Source organism: Acomys russatus, chromosome 22, assembly GCF_903995435.1.
Source record: "Acomys russatus chromosome 22, mAcoRus1.1, whole genome shotgun sequence".
NCBI classification, from domain to species: Eukaryota; Metazoa; Chordata; class Mammalia; order Rodentia; family Muridae; genus Acomys; species Acomys russatus.
Window position 1 is genome coordinate 17,905,342 of NC_067158.1, and position 16,485 is coordinate 17,921,826.

Genomic DNA, 16,485 nt, shown 5'->3' on the forward strand with positions numbered 1-16,485 from the left:
GGTACAGCATACCCATATTCATGGGACACAATGAAAGCAATGCTAAGAGCAAAGTTCGTACTACTAAGAAGGGTAGCATCCTAACAATTTAAAAGTATACACTCAAAAAAAAAAAAAAAAAAAAAAAAAAGCAAGCAAACCCAAAAGGAGTAGAGGGCAGGAAACCATCAAACCAAGAGCTGATTCTTTGAGAAAATCAACAAGACAGACAAACCCTTAGCCAAACTAACTAAAAGGCACAGAGATACTATCCAAATCAGAAACGAAAAGGGAGACAGAACAACAGACAATGATATAATGAAAATATCATTAGGTCTTACTTCAAAAACCCATATTCCACAAAACTTGAAAATCTAAACAAAGTGGAGGATTTTCTTGATGGATACCACTTACCAACTTTAAACAAAGATCAGGTAAACAATTCAAATAGACACATATCTGCCAAGGAAATAGAAACAGCCATTAAAAGTCCATCAGCCAAAACTAGCCCTGGGCCAGATGGTTTTAGTGCAGTATTCTACCAGACTTTCTTTTTTCTTTTTTTCTACCAGACTTTAGAAGAACTAATAACAATACTGATCAAACTGTTCCACAATATAGAAAGAGAAGGAAGATGAGAAACTCATTTTATGAGGCTACAGTCAGCCTGATACCTAACAAAGAAAGAATTTCAGACCAATACCCTTCATGAATATATTCAATAAAATTCCTGCAAACTGAATTCAAGAACACATCAAAAACATCCATGAAGATCAAGTAGGCTTCATCCCAGGGATTCAGGGATGGTTTAACACATGAAAATCCATCAATGTATCCACAATATAAACAAATGGAAAAAAAAACCCACATGATCATCTCATTAGATGCCAGGAAAGCTTTTGACAAAATCTAACACCCTTTCATATTAAAGGTCTTGGAGAGATCAGGGCTACAAGGCACAAACCTAAACACAATAAAGGCAATACACAGAAAGCCAACATCAAATTAAATGGAAAGATATTTAAAGCAATTTTACTAAAATCAAGGACAAGACAAGGCTGCCCAATCTCTCTATATTACTTTGATATATTACTTAAAGTCCTAGCTAGCAAAGGAAATCAAAGGGATACAAATTAGAAAGGAAAAAGAGGAAGGATTTCTTCCTTTCTAATTTGTATCTAATTTGTGTATGTATATATGTATATATATCTCTATCTATCTATCTATCTATCTATCTATCTATCTATCTATCTATCTATCTCACAGAAGTGACCCCCAATTCTACCGGAGAACTACTATAGCTGATAAATACCTTTAGCAAAGTGGCAGGATATAAAATTAACTAAACAACCCAGGAGCGCACCTTTATGCAAAGGAAAAAAACAGAGGGTGAGAAAGGAATTAGGGGAACAACATCCTTTACAATAACGACAAACAATATAAAGTTTCTTGTTGTAACTCTAACCAAGCAAGTGAAAAATTTGTATAACAAGAACTTCAAGTCTCTGAAGAAAGAAATTGAAGAAGATATCAGAGGTTGGAAAGATGCCCCATGCTCATGGGTCAGTAGGATTAGGACAGTAAAAATGGCCATATTACCAAAAGCAATCTACAGATTCAATGCAATTTCCATCAAAATGCCAACACAACTCTTTACATACCTTGAAAGAACGTTACTTAACTTCATATGGAAAAAGAAAAAAAAAACTTAGGATAGCTAAAAAAAATTCTGTATAATAAAAGACCTTCTGGAGTTATCACCATCCCTGATTTCAAGATATACTATAGAGCATTAATAATAAAAACTTTGTGGTATTAGCATAAAAGCAGTTAGGTTGATCAATGGAATCAAATAAAAGATCCAGAAATAAACCTAAACACCTATGGATACCTGATTGGACGAAGAAGCCAAACTATACAATGTTAAAAAGAACCCACTCAGAGGAAGGACAGCAGGTAGCCAAGAAGAGACTTGATACCCTATGAGAATATATAGGGGGAGGTGATCCCCCTCAGGAACAGTCATAGGGGAGGGGAATAATGGGAAAATGGGGTGGGGGGGAGGAATGGGAGGATACAAGGGATGGGATAAACATTGAGATGTAACAAGAATAAATTAATTAAAAAAAAGATAAAAAAAAAAAAGAACAGTATCTTCAACAAATGGTGCTGGTCTAACTGGATGTCTACATGCAAAAGAGTGCAAACAGATCCATATTTATTACCCTGTGTAAAACTCAAGTCCAGGTGGATCAAAGACCTCAACATAAAACCAGATACACTAAATCTTTTAGAAGAGAAAGTGCAGAATAACCTTGAACTCATTGGCATAGGAGAAAATTTCCTGAACAGAACAGCAATAGCTCAGGCACTAGAATCAAGAACTAATAAATGAGACATGAAACTGAAAGGTTCCAATAAGGCAAAGGACACTGCCAATAGGACAAAATGAATGGGAAAAAGATCTTCACCAACCTTACATCCAATGGAGTGTTAATACCCAAAATACATAAAGAACTGAAGACATTAAACACCAACAAAACAAATAACTCAATTTTAAAAATGGGGCACAAAGCTAAACAGAGAATTCTCAACAAAGGAAACTCTAATGGCTGAACAGCACTTAAAGAAATGTTCAGTGTCCTTTGTCATCATGGAAATGCAAACCAAAATGAGTGAGATTCCATCTTACACCCATCAGAATGGCTAAGATCAAAACCTCAAGTGGTAGCACATGATGGTGAGGATGTGGAGCAAGAGGTACCCTTTTCCATGGGTGGGAATGAACACTTGTACAGCCACTTTGGAAATCAATCTGGTGGTTTCTTAGAAAATTGAGAACAGCTCTACCTCGAGACCCAGCTATACAACTCCTGGGTATATACCCAAAAGATGCTCTACCATATCACAAGGATACTTTCTCAATTATATTTATAGCAACTTTATTTGTAATAGCCAGAAACTGGAAACAACCCAGGTGTCCCTCAACCAAAGACTGGATAGAGACAATGTGGTACATTTATACAACAGAATACTATTGAGCTATGAAAAACAAAAGCATCGTACAATTTGCAGCGAAATGGATGGAACTAGAAAAGATCTTCCTGAGTGAGGTAACTCAGACGCAGGAAGACACACATAGTTTATACTCACTTATAAGTAGATATTAGCCATATAGTACAGGATCACCATACTACACACCCAAGTAAGCTAAATAACAAGGAAGGTCCATTGGAGTCCATTGGACTGTCCAATGGACAGTCCATTTGACTGTCACTAAGAAGGAGAAACAGAATGAATGTTGAAAGTGGATAAAGAGAGAGACTGGGTGGGGAAGGATGTGGGGAGGGGAATGAAGGTGGGGATCAGATGTGGATAGAGTGGGGATGGGATGGAATGGCGGGTGAGAGGGCTAGGAGAGAGAAGGGAAACTAAAGGGGAAGGTTATTGCTGAGCAAGCTGGAGATCTGTGACATGACAGGGTCCTGGGAGGACATGGGGGGTAACTCTAGCTGATACTCTTAGTTGTGGGGACATGGAGACTGAAGTGGCTACCTCCTTGTGAAGCAGACATTCCAGTGGAGGGAGAGGGACACTAACCCACCCACAAAACTTTTGATTCAAAATTTACCCTGCCTATAAGATGTGCAGGGATAAAGATGGAACAGAAAATGAGAGAATACCCAACCAATGACTGCCCCAGCCTGAGACCCATCTCATAGGAGAAAGCCTACCCCTAACACTATTAATGATGTTCTGTTTGCTTGCAGATAGGAGCCTATCATGACTCTGCTATGGGAGGCTCCACCCAGCAGCAAATTGAAACAGATGCTGAGACCCATCGCCAAATATTAGGCAGAGCTTGAACAGTCTTGTGGAGGAGTTGGGGGAAGGATAGAAGGTCCAAGAGCGGAAAAGAACTCCTCAAGAAGACCAACTGTGTCAACTAACCTGAGCCCATAGGAGCTTACAGAGACTGAGGCACCAACCAGAGAGCATACATGGACTGGACCTAGGCCCATGACACACATGTATCTGGTGGGAAGCTTGGTCTTCATAAGGGTCTCCTAGAAAGTTGAGCAGGGGTTGTCTCTGACATGGACTCTGTTGCCCGCTTTTGGATCACTTTCCCATAGCTGGGCTGCCTTGTCTGGCCTCAGTAGAAGAGGATGTGCTTAGACTTGACACGACTTGATGTGCTGGATGGTTTTGTAAGGGGGGCTTACGTTTTCTGAAGAGAAGGGGAGGATGGGGAAGAGGGTGGGAAGGTAGGACCTGGAAGAGAGGAAGGAGAGGCTGTGATCAGGCTGTAAAATGAATAAATTTAATTTAAAAAAAGCTGAGTTTGACAGAACTCAACTATAGTCTCAGCTCTGGGAGGCAGGAAAAATAAAATAAAATTGAAGAATGGAGTATATTTTGTCAGGGCCTAATGGTTTTGTTTTTTAATGTGTTTCATTTTTACTCATTATTTGTTTAATTTTTGGCATCATATGCCCAAACTAATGTTTCATCTATTACATTATTATCATCTGTTAGCCCATTAGTTTTCTTCATAATTACTGATAATTAGAAAAGTGTGTGCATATGTACATTTGGGCACATACAGAATAAATGCCTAAGGAAGACTGTACTAAAAAAAAAAAAAAAAAAAAAAAAAAAAAAAGAACAGGTCGATCAATGGCTGGATACAGTAGGGATTGCAGAAGGGAGATGGTACATGCATATAGAAAATGTTTTAAAATTTCTACATGTTAAAAACCTTTGTAGCATAATGGCAGAAAGAGAATTCTCCATTGAATACTGGGTACTTTGAACTTTCTCTTATTTTCAGTGATTACTATACTTAAAGAAGTGTCAGGAGGAGGGTTGACTCAGCTGGTAAAGACACTTGCTACTAAGGTAGGCATCTTGAGTTCTATAGTCAGAACTCACAGGGTAGAAAGAGGCTCGACTCCTTTACCTCCACACATTCTCCCTGAGACACATGTGCATATCATGAAGGACTATATTGATGTGTCATGAGCCTGTGGTCCCTCAAAATGTTTTGGATGGCAGTCGTTTCCTGTGGCATATGCAATGTCTAGGCTGCTGCAGGCCATGAAGACAGAAAAAAGAAAGTTTAGGTTCTTCAGTCCTTAGAAGCCTCCTGAATTATAAGAATGTATCACACTTTATGAAGGGAAATCTTGTGTCAGAGAGATGCCTCAGAAGATAGGGACATGTGCTTGCTGGCCTGAAGAGCTGAGTTTGACCCTTGAATTTCACAAGGTGGCATGGGAGGACAGACCCATGATAGGTATCTTTGGTCCTCTTCATCCATCATGGAGTGTATACACCTGCATTCAAATGTGCACATATGCACTTGGTGATTGTGCGTGCACACACACACACACACACACACACACACACACACACACACACATGCACGCATGCATGCACGCGCACATGCCCATGCACACACACATATACACACACTGTAAAAATGTCAACGCCAGCGTTTTACACAAGGTGGCGGTGGTGAGTGCCTACCATATCTTAATAGCAGAAGATCAGAGTCTGAGAATCCGGTGAATAACTTGGCTGTTGACTCCAAAACACCAATGCTGGAGTTTCTTGGCAGGAGGGGACATTCTGGGAGGGGACACAAAGCCCCAGGCCGCCCGCAGCCAGCTCCCAGGTCCAGGGGTAGTGCCAGCCCCTCCCACCAGGCTTGTAGCCTCATGCGTTTTCTCAGATCCTCTGTTCCAGGGAAGCTCTGCTTCCCCAACAAGACATCAGATTCCTCCTGCTTCCGTGAGGGCAGCATCTAGATCTCGGGGAACAGCATCTCAAACCTCTAATCCATAGCTCTGCTGGTTCTCTAGCAGAGACAGATTAGAAAATGGGATTATTGGTTCCAAGATGGCAGAACTCAGCCAAATCTGAGTGTTCTTGGGAGCTCAGCATCTGCTTGGACAGCAACCCACAGCCTGGTTGGAACAGAAACACCAGCACTCTTTCATGTTCCTCAGGCCTTCTCCCACCATCCTGAAGACAATTTAGGACTTCAGAGACTTGCAGATCCAGTCTTCTGTTCATCTCTTTCCCAGACAAGAAGGAACATCCTGGAATCTGGGGACACAGTTATGAATCCTCTTCAGTGGTCTTCCAGGTCCAGGAATCCTGCAAGGTCCCAGGCTTTCAGCCCCCTGTGCTTTTCACCTACTCAAGCAAGGGTCCTCAGTTACAAGGGAACTCTACTTTTCAATCAGACCTTGGATTTCTCTACTTCTTGAGGAGCTGTTTTGAGGAGAGTCCCAGGACCTCACTGTATCACAAAGGTCTGAGAAACCCAGCAGGTCTAGGAACAGCCAACATCAAGGACAACCAGATGGCTAAAGGCCAGCATAAGAACACAATCAACAAAAACCAGGGCAACATGGATCTTCACTCCCTCAAACACTGGATATTCTAATGCAGCTAAAACACAGGAAAATGATCTTAAGGCTATGCTTATCAAGTTGTTTGAGACATTTCAAGAGAAAATGAATAAAGAAATACCAAAAAATACAATAAAATAAGTAAATGAAATGAATAAAATGGTTCAAGACCTGAAAATAGAAATAGAATCAATAAAGAAAACACAAACCAAAAAACAAAACAAAACAAAAACAACAAAAAACCTGGAGATGGAAAACTTAGAGAAGAGAACAAGAACCATGGAGATAAGCATCACCAACAGAATCCAAGACGTGGAGGAGAGAATCTCAGGTATAGAATATACAATTGAAAAAATCAATTCATCTGTCAAAGAAAACATTAAAAAAGTCCTGACACACCATGAAATCAAGGACACCATGAAAATATAAAACCTAAGAATAGTAGGAGTAGACAAAAAGAAGATTCCAGGCTCCAAGGACCAGAAAATATTTTCAAGAAAATAATAGAAGAAAACTTCCCCAACCTAAAGAAATAGATGCCTTTAAACAAAAAGAGGCTTACAGAACACCAAATAGACTAGACAAGAAAGGCTAGACACATAATAATCAAAACACTAAATCTACAGAACAATTAAAAATATTAAAAGTGGCAAGGAAAAAGGCCAACTGACATATAAAGACAGACCTATCACAATCACATCTGACTATTCAACAGAGGCTATGAAAGCCAAAAGTGTCTGGGAAGATATCATGTAGTTATCAAGAGGGCACAGATGTCAATGCAGAATAATATACCCAGCAAAGCTTTCAATCATGATAGAGGGAGAAAATAAGATATTTCATGACAAAACCAAATTTAAACAATTTCTATGTATCAACCCAGCCCTACAGAACATACTAGAAGGAAAACACCAACTGAAGGAGGTTAACTACACCCAAGAAAACAAGACAAACACACAAATACACTATAACCACCAACATCACAAAAAAAGGACTAAAAATCATTGGTCACTAATACCTATCAACATCAATGGACTCAGCTCTTCAATAAAAAGATATAGGCTAACGAAATCATTGCATAAACAGGATTCAAAATTCTGCTGGATACAAGAAACATACCTCAGCAACAAAAACAGACATTACCTCAGAGTAAAGGGCTGGGGAAAGATTTTCCAAGCAGCAAGTTGGAATAGCTGTCTTAATATCTAATAAAATAGACTTTAAGTACATTTCATCCTCATCAAAGAAAAAATCCACCAAGAGGCCATCTCAATCCTGGACATCTTTGCTATGAATACAAAGGCAACCACATCTGTAAAGGAAACCTTACACATCGATTCCAACACATTAGTACTGGGAGACTTCAACACCCCACTCTCTAATGGACAGATCATCAAAACAGAAATTAAATAGAGAAATAATGAACTTAACAGAATTCATGAATCAAATGGACCTAATAGATGTCTACAGAATTTCTCACCCAAACACAAAAGAACATGCTTTCTTTTCAGCACTGCAACTGGAGGAAACCTTCTCCAAAATCAACCATATAGTTGGTCACAAAATAAATCTCAATAGATATAAGGAGATTGAAATAACCTCTTGCATCTTATCAGACCATCATACATAAAAGCTGCAATTCAACAACAACAGAAACAACAGAAAGCCTACAAACTCATTGAAAGTGAACAACTCCCTACTCAATTACCACTGGGTTAGGAATGAAATAAAAAAGAAATTAAAGACTTTTTAGAATTCAATGAAAATGAGGGCACAACGTACCCAAACTTATGGAACACAATGAAAGCAGTGCTAATAGCAAAGTTCATAGCATTAAGCCGCTTCACAAAGAAATTGGAGAGATCCCATAAATAGCAACCTAACAGTGCATCTGAAAGCTCTAGAACAAAAAGAAACAAGCACACCAAAGAGGAATAGATGACAGGAAATCATCAAACTTGGGGCTGAAATCAATAAATTAGAAACAAAGAGAACAATACAAAGAATCAATGAAGCCAACAGCTGGTTCTTTGAGAAAATCAACACAAATAGACAAACCCTTAGCCAAACTAACTAAAAGACAAGAGGGAGAGTATCTAAATAAACATAATCAGAAACTTAGGAAATAAGTGACAACAGCCACTTAGGAAATAAAAATCATTGTACCTTACTTCAAAAGCCTGTATTTCACAAAATTGGAAAATCTAAGGAAATGGATGATTTTCTTGATAGATATCACTTACTAAATTTAAATAGAGGTCAGGTAAACAGTTTAAATAGTCCTATAACCCCTAAGGAAATAGAAGCAATCATAAAAGTTCCTAAACCAAAAAAGCCCAAGGACAGATGGTTTTAGCCCAGAATTCCACCAGACATTCAGAGAAAAGCTAATACCAATACTCCTCAAACTATTCCACAAAATAGAAACAGAAGGAACATTGCCAAACTCATTCTATTATGCCATAGTCACCCTGATACCTAATCACACAAAGACTCAACAAAGAAAGAGAATTCCAGACCAGTTTCACTCATGACCATTGATGCAAAAATACTCAATAAAATACTCGCAAACCAAATCCAAGAATACATCAATTACATCATCTACCAAGATCAAGTAGGCTTCATCCCAGGGATGCAAGGATGGTTCAACATATGAAAATCCATCAATGTAGTCCACCATATAAACAAGCTGAAAAAAATCATATGATCATTTCATTAAATGCAGGAAAGGCCTTTGACAAAATCCAGCACCCCTTCATGATGAAATTCTTGGAGAGATCAGGGATACAAGAACCATACCTAAACATAATAAAGGCTATATACAGCAAGCCTATAGTCAACAACAAACTAAATGGAGAGAAACTTAAATCAATTCCACTGAAATCAGGGACAAGACAAAGCTGTCCACTCTCCGAATCTCTTCAACATAGTACTCAAAGTCCTAGCTAGACCAGTAAGACAATTAAAGAAGATCAAGGGGATCCAAATCAGAAAAGAAGAAGTCAAACTATCCCTATTCACAGATGATATGATAGTATATAAGTGACCGAGAAATTTCCACCAGAAAACTATTATCGCTGAAAAACTCCTTCAGCAAAGTGGTTGGATACAAGATGAATTTAATCCCAGCACCTGGGAGGCAGAGACAGGGGGAGCTCTTTGAGTTTGAGGCCAGCTTGGTCTACTGAGTGAGTTCCAGATAGCTATGGCTATTACACAGAGAAATTTTGTCTTGAAAAACAAAAACAAAAACAGAACAAAACAAAACAAAAAAAATCAGTAGCCATTCTGTATACAAACAACAAGCAGGCTGGCAAAGAAATTAGGGAAACTACCCCTTCATAATAGACACAACTAATATAAAGTATCTTGGTGTAACTAACCAAGCAAGTCAAAGACCTATATGACAAGAACTTCAAGTCTCTGAAGAAAGAAATTGAAGAAGATATCAGAAGATGGAAAGATCTTCCATACTCATGGATCAGTAGGATTAACATAATAAAAAGAGCCATTTTACCAAAAAGCAATCTATAGATTCAATGCAATCCCCATCAAAATATCAACAAAATTCTTTACAGACTTGAAAGTACAATTCTAAACTTTATAAGTAAAAACAAAAAACCCAAAATAGCTAAGAATTCTACATAATAAAAGAACTTCTTGAGATTTCTTCATTCCTGACTTCAATCTATACTACAGAGAAACAGTAATAAAAACTGCATGGTACTGGCATAGAAATAGATAGGTTTAATCAATGAAATTAAATCAAAGACCCAGAAATAAACCAATACACCTACAGACACTTGATTTTTGACAAAAGAGCTAAAACCATATAATGTACAAAAGACAGCATCTTCAACAAATGATGCTGGTATAGCTGGATGTCTCCATATAAAAAATGCAAATAGGTCCATATTTATCACCCTGCACAAACTAAAGTCCAAGTGAATCAAAGAGCTGAACATAAAACTAGACACATTAAATCTATTAGAAGAGAAAGTGGGGGAAGAGCCTCAAAGTCATTGGGACAAAGGCAACTTCCTGAACAGAACACCAATAGCTCAAGCTCTAAGATAAACAATTAATCAATGGGATCTCTTGAAACTCAAAAGCTTCTGTAAGGCAAAGGATACTGTCAATAGAATGAAAGGACAGTCCACTGATTAGGAAAAGATCTTCATCAATCCTACATCTGACAAAGGGCTAATATATAAAATATATAAATAATTCAAGAAATTAAACATCAACAAACAAAATAACCCAATTAAAAATGGGGACTGGAACTAAGCAAAGAATACTCAAAAGAAAAATATCAAGTGGTCGAAAAACACTCAATGCTCAATGTTCTTTGTCACCAGGGAAGTGCAGATCAAAACGACTCTGAAATTCCACCTTGCAAAGGTCAGAATGGCTAAGATAAAAATCTGAAGTGACAGCACATGCTGTTGAGGATGTGGAGAAAAGGGAATATTCCTCCATTGCTGGTGGGAATGCAAACTTGTACAATTACTTTACAAATCAATCTGGCACTTTCCTGGAAAATTGGGAACAGTACTACCTCAAGACCCAGCTATACCACTTCTGGCTATATATCCAAAAGATGCTCCACCATACAACAAGGATACTTTCTCAGCTATGTTCAAAGCAGCTTTATTCATAACAACCAGAATCTACAAAAAACCTAAATGTCCTTCAACTGAAGAAAAGATAAAGAAACTGTGGCACATTTACACAATGGAATACTACCCAGGTATCAAGCCCAAAGAAATCATGAAATTTGCAGGCAAATGGATAGAACAAGAAAAGATCATCCTGAGTGAGGTAACCCAGACCTACAAAGACGCAAATGGTAAGTACTCATTTATAAGTGGATTTTTAGCAGTATTGTATAGGATAAACATGCTACAATCCACAGGCCCAAAGAAAGATAAGTAACAAGGAGTATCCAAAGCAGGATGCTTAAATACCACCCAGAAGGGGAAACATAATAGAGGTTGAAGAGAGGGAATAATGTAGGAGAGACTGCACAGAGATATATAAGGGTGGAGATAAGACACAGGGAAATGGGGGTTAGGGCACTAGAAGACCTGTAGAGAAAAGAGAAACTGTGAGTAGGAGCATCTCTGTGACAACCTACAGACCTAAGTTAGGGTAGGATCCTGGGAGGATATGACGGAGATTCTAGCAGAGATTCATAGTAGCAGGGGCCATAGAGACTGATGAGGACACCCTCTAACTAGACAAGTCTCCTAGTAGAGGGAGAGGAACACCAATTCATCCATTAAAAACCCCAACCTAAAACTCACCTTGCCTGCAAGATGTGCAAAGAGGAAGACAGAACAGATAGAGCAGAGATTGAGGGAATGTCCAACCCAGTGTCTGGCCCAATCCAAGGCCCACTTCATGGAAGAGAGCCAACTCCTGGAGTATTATTAATAATACTCCACCCAGCAGCTCTTGGAAACAGATGCTGAGACACACAGTCAAACATTGGGAGATGCATAGGGAGTGTTGTAAAAAAGGGGCGGGAGAAGGAGAGGATAAAAGGACCTGGAGGAGGCAGAAGCTCCACAAGAAGACCAGGCCAACAGAGTTAAATAAGCAGGAGGCTTGCTGAGATTGAAGCATTACCATGGACTAGACCTAGGCCCCCTACAAAGATGTAGCCAATAGGCAGCTTAGGCTTTATGTAGGCCCTCTAGTAAAGGGAGTGGGGGCTTTCTCTGCCATGGAGTCTGTTGCCAGCTTTTTTGATCACTTCCCCTGGCAGGAATGCCTTGCCAGGCCACAGGGGAAGAAGACAGGCTCAGTACTGATATGACTTGATGAGCTGGGGTGGATGGTAAGGGGGTTCCCCTTTTCTGAGGAATAGGAGAAGGGAGAGGGATGAGGGAGGATGGGACTAGGAGGTGAGGAGGGACGAGGCATGCAAAGTGAGCAAATAAATAAATAAATTCAATTAAGAAAAGTTAAAGCCATCAGAAAATACGATGTCTAAGGAAGTTGACTCACACATACAAGCAGTAACAACAGACATTCCATTCACATCCATATTGTCTAGGTCCCATGGCAACACTTGCTTTTCACTCATTAGGAATGAAAACACTTTCTGAGTATTATGGGGATTGTGTCAGAATAAATCTATCTACTGCTGGGGAACCAAGTATCTAAGCCCTGGCACTGATCAAGAACCGTCTTTACCACAGAACAAGGAACCACCTTTGAGACACCCCAGAGCATCTCCTGATTTGCTTCACAGCCGTATCCTCTACTTTCATTTTAGTGTAAGAACAAGTTATTTCTAGCACTTGATTTTTATCTCCAATTAATTATATATATAGAGAACTCTGCTAATTTCCAACATTAAAGATTTTATTTTTTACTATATTTTATTAATTTATTCATATTACATCTCAATTGTTATCCCATCCTGTGTATCCTCCCATTCCTCCCTCCCATTTTCCCCTTACTCCCCTCCCCTATGACTGTGACTGAGGGCGTCCTCCTCCCCCTGTATATGCTTATAGGGTATCAAGTCTCTTCTTGGAAGCCTGCTGTCCTTCCTCTGAGTGCCACCAGGTCTCCCCCTCCAGGGGACGTGGTCAAATATGGGGCACCAGAGTTCGTGTGAAAGTCAGTCCCCACTCTCCACTCAACTGTGAAGAATGTCCTGTCCATTGGCTAGATCTGGGTAGGGGTTCAAAGTTTACTGCATGTATTAGACTTTTATGAATTACATAGAGATTTAAATAATATTCTTACTTTTTTTTTCCTGTTTGTGTTTTTGGTGATACTATCTAATTATGTAGCCCATTCTGGTTCTTTAAGATCTTTCTTCCCCTACCTCCCAGTTGTTTTTATTCTTATCCTTTTGCATATACTTCTTTATGGACTATCAAACTAAGTCATCATGTGTTTTTGACATTTTTCAGGAGGATGATGACCCAGGAGGCAAGTGGCTCACACTTTTATCCGGTCTACAAAGTCATTGCTGTGGATTCGTGTGTAGTTTTGCTTAGTCTTGGTTTGCATGTGGAAAGTGAAAGATGTCATCTCTGAGGTCTGGTCAGTGATGACTGATTTGTAATACAGATGAGATCATGTCCCCTTGGCTCTCACCAGATGTTGCTGAATACTTCATACTGAGATAATATTAACTAATGGGGTGAGACTGGGAGGTCTTTTTGTTTACTGGGTGACCTTGGTGGCATTTGAGCAGAACCCTGAACTTCCCAAGTGTATTGCTATCCACTCTGTGGATGATCTCTTTCTTCTCAATCAGGATGTTCCACCCTCTATGCTCAAAGACAATTGCTGGTACACTTTCACAAGACAGAGGGGGGACTTTTTAAATCCTGAAAAGATTTAAAAAAAAAAAAAAAAAAAAAATCCTGAAAAGCTTTAGCCACTGGGTGGCACTGCTGAACCACAGAAACTGAGAGAGGGAGGCCTAAGATGGAAAGTAACAGGCTTATGGTTTTAAAAACGTTTCACTTGGAAATACTTAATCACTTGTTCAACAGAAATATCTTTTCCTAAACCATGGGATGGGAAGTCCCGTCATGAATAGTAGCTCCAGCGCATGTGCACTCCTGACTCTCAGGTCGGGGCATCTTCACAGGAAGCTGCTAATGATAAGAAATGTTGAGAAACAGTAGTGTGGTCCTAGACATGCTTTAGTCAGATAAACATTGAGAGGATGGTGGTTATTTTGTCGTCATTAATCCAAATCTTACTTATCCCAGGGGTTAAAATCCACTAACGACTCTAAATGACAGCTACTATCAGACTTGCTATGAGACACTCAATTCCACTCCAGACTTTATGGGTGTGCCAGACTTTATGGGTGTGTGTGTAGGGGTTTGTGTGTTGTGTGCATGTATCTCTCACACCTCTGGGGTTGAGTCAATTTAAAAGAAATGAGAAAGGGGATTAGAAAGAGGAGGAGGCACTGATGTTTTGGAAAATGGCAGTTCCCTGAGAGAATCCACTTAAATAAAGATAAAGTACACAAACGCAAAATGAATGTTCAGATCTATCTATACAGCTTGCATTCCACTGAAAATAATATACAAGAAATACTCACATGCATTCATAATAAAAGATGTGTTATTCATCCAACAGGAGTCCCCGAAACCTTCTAATCACAAGCCAGCACATTTGCTGCCTGGGCATGGATGTGGACAATATCAACAGAGGCAGAAAAAGAAGTCATGACCTGAAAAAAAAAAAAAAAACTTGTCAAGTTCATTTGAAAAATATAAATTCAGGTTAAAACCTTTCATTGGATAAAGGGGGGTGTTGAGGATTAACCAGCAACTAGAGGAAAGAAAATCCCTCTGTGTTACTGCTTTCATTTTAATATTTTTAGATAAGCAATGGAAGACTGTATATCAATAAATCTGTAATGAATACATGAATGTAGGCTAGAGGTATCTATTATTTTGCACTGCATCTATTCATAATGGTCCAAAAAAGGGATACCCTCAGGTCTTAATGGCAGCATCGGTCATGTTTCTTGTATTGCAGCCTGTAGAATCTTATAATGGATTGTTTTTATCCTCCAACCAAAGGAGAAACACTAGTTGCATGTTGGAAGGGGAGAGCCATGGGTCTGACTATCAGCGTGAAACAAGCAGATCCATGTCTGTTCTATTGTTTCTCTCTGACTATGCAAACCTTACCTGCCTGTGTTTATTTGTGACAGGGTCTTGCTGTATAGCTCAGGCTGGCTCTGAACTCCTAATGTTTGGAGCCAGTGTTGTGGTTACAGGTATGTACTACCAACTTAGTTTTTCCATCATAGCCTGTTTTTAAAATCTTATTTCTTGAATAAATTGTTACAAGCAGTGCAGATGAATTCCTCTATATGCCTTTTTATTTATGTCTATGATGTACATCTATGTGAGGTGCATAAATAGGAACATGAACATAAAAGAGAGCCGAGCTATAGGCTGTCATGACATAACTTGCCTCACATTTGACCATGTCCCCTGGAGGGGGAGACCTGGTGGCACTCAGAGGAAGGACAGCAGGTTACCAAGAAGAGACTTGATACCCTATGAGCATATACAGGGGGAGGAAATCCCCCTCAGGAACAGTCATAGGGGAGGGGAATAATGGGAAAATGGGAGGGAGGGAAGAATGGGAGGATACAAGGGATGGGATAAACATTGAGATGTAACAAGAATAAATTAAAAAAAAGAAATGCCCTTACTTAGGTCTCAGGTCAAGCAAGACACCAGCTTCTTAGAAGGCGGTAAATGGCCTTTGGTTATGGCCCTGGCAAGCAAGCAGAACACAGTAGAAGGATGCTGTGTTTGTCTGCTGGGGTGTCACTGTGCAGGGTGCCATGGTGAAGAGATGTAGCCAGAACTTGGCAGGTGACTTCATTTCCTATCCCAGCCAGACAATCAGGCACATGCATCACTCAGGCCAGTGTGCATGAAGCCTGTGCCTTACAGGCTTCCATATGAAGCTGCTGCCATATTGTACATCTTAATACAATTTCCACAGGTTCAGGGAGTTGATGTAAGCTGAACAGGAGCAGCAAGCTCTTCCACAGTGGCACGTGTTCTGGAATGAGACAGCCAGACATTAGAATTTTTTTCCTCCTCACCCTGTCAGATGCTGGTAAGAACAAAGAAAGGGACAGAGTGGATGTGGTAAAGAGGGCAGAGATCCAAAGGAGCCTGGACTGCTAGAACAAGAATAGAACCGAAAATAGAGAACTCAGGCTGCAAAGGCTCAAAATGTCTCAAGTGAAAATTATGCAATTACAGTGGCAAAACACTTGTTAAATCAGGATTGTACATTAAGGGAATTTAGAGGGATTTCATAAGCCTATTGCAAGAGACATTAATCATAAAACGATCCACAATAAATACAAAGAGTAACAACACGAAGAGCATGAGACGATACTGTGACTCTGTGTCTATATATAGCCATTCCTTCAGGGCTAGTAACCCCTGATTGAAACTGAGATGAACATTACATATGATTATTCAAAATACTATCTCCAGCTAATTCACACCTGTAATTCTAACACTAGGGAAGTAGAGGCAGGAGGACTACAAGTTCAAAG